The sequence below is a fragment of the Silene latifolia genome, chromosome 11 (assembly GCF_048544455.1).
Source record: "Silene latifolia isolate original U9 population chromosome 11, ASM4854445v1, whole genome shotgun sequence".
Lineage (NCBI taxonomy): Eukaryota > Viridiplantae > Streptophyta > Magnoliopsida > Caryophyllales > Caryophyllaceae > Silene > Silene latifolia.
In genome coordinates, this window is record NC_133536.1 from 177,982,586 (window position 1) to 177,983,964 (window position 1,379).

Below are 1,379 nucleotides of genomic sequence, written 5' to 3' on the forward strand. Positions count from 1 at the left end.
CTAAAGTTGTAAAAATTATTGGTTTAATTTTCGTATGCTTTATGCATTTTATGAGATAAAAACGATAAAAATGCAACTATATTTTCTCAAAATTAATTCCAAAATTTTAACCATGTTTTTTGACATTACGAGGGTCATGGAATTATTCCAGAATGTTCAAAAATTTAAAATTCAAATTTTGAAACTTTTATGATTTAATTTGGATTTATTTCATATAAATTATGATTTTAAGGTCAAAAATGAGCATAAAATTAAATCAAGTTGAATTATTGTCAAAATTTAGTGATGACTGATTTTTGAGTCCTAAAATGTGTTAGGATAATTAACTTGAGCTTAGATGTGATTTAAGTGTTAATTAGTGATTTTAAAAGGTTATTATCACGCATTTCCATGAAACCGGGTTATATGTACGACATAAGTTAAATAGGGCGATTTGGCACATGATTTTGCATGATAAGTACATATTATAATGCTGCATATTTCAATTGTTGAATGTCTTTTATTTATATAATTTTGAATTATGTAATTTTATCTTAGTATGGCCTTAGTTTTAATTAATATTACCCGTAATGAAAGGGAATATTGATTCGGTTGTAATTTAATGTGATCTCGTATCACTTTTATTTTTTATTTCATTAGTTTTTCATTTTACAAATGTATAATAGGAATAGCTTTGTATTTTTATTATTATTTGTAATTATGGAGCATCTTCATAGACGGTGCCATTCGGAAGGGTGATCCGACAAAGACGGTGTCTTGGGAGGCGTGCCATTTGAAGAATCAAGGGACCAAAGGAGTTGGTTTCCGAATATGTAATAGATTATTTGATTTTCTATTTTAGGAAGGCCATACTAGGAATTTTATTTATTGCTTTGCATTTCTCTTAATATGTTGCATGCATTGCCAAATCGCCATAAAAACACATGCATTTCATATCGAGTTATCGACCGTGTCAATTATAATTATCGTAGTTCACCGCTTTAGTTCACTTAAAACGTGATAGATAATAAATTGACAAGACCTCTCACATATTAAAAATTGAGATAAAGCCTTACCAAATAGTAGAAACTCATGAAGTACCAATTTCGCAAGGGAGTTAATCCGGCTTCACCGTAATACAAACCTTGTTACGTTGGCGAAGTGGGGTAGTAAAATGTTATTACATCGAAATTTGGATTGAGCTCAACGGAAGTATTGTTGACCGTAGTCGCATGTGTTCCGGGCTAAAGATGAGAATTAGAGTAATTTTTATTGACCGAGAGTTCTAAAAGTAGAATCGATTAAAAGGTTAATCTACCGAGTTATATTAATAAGGGATGAATCGGCTCACCGTGCCCAAGTTGATATGAATTTGGATCTCGGAATCATTTATGTAGTTG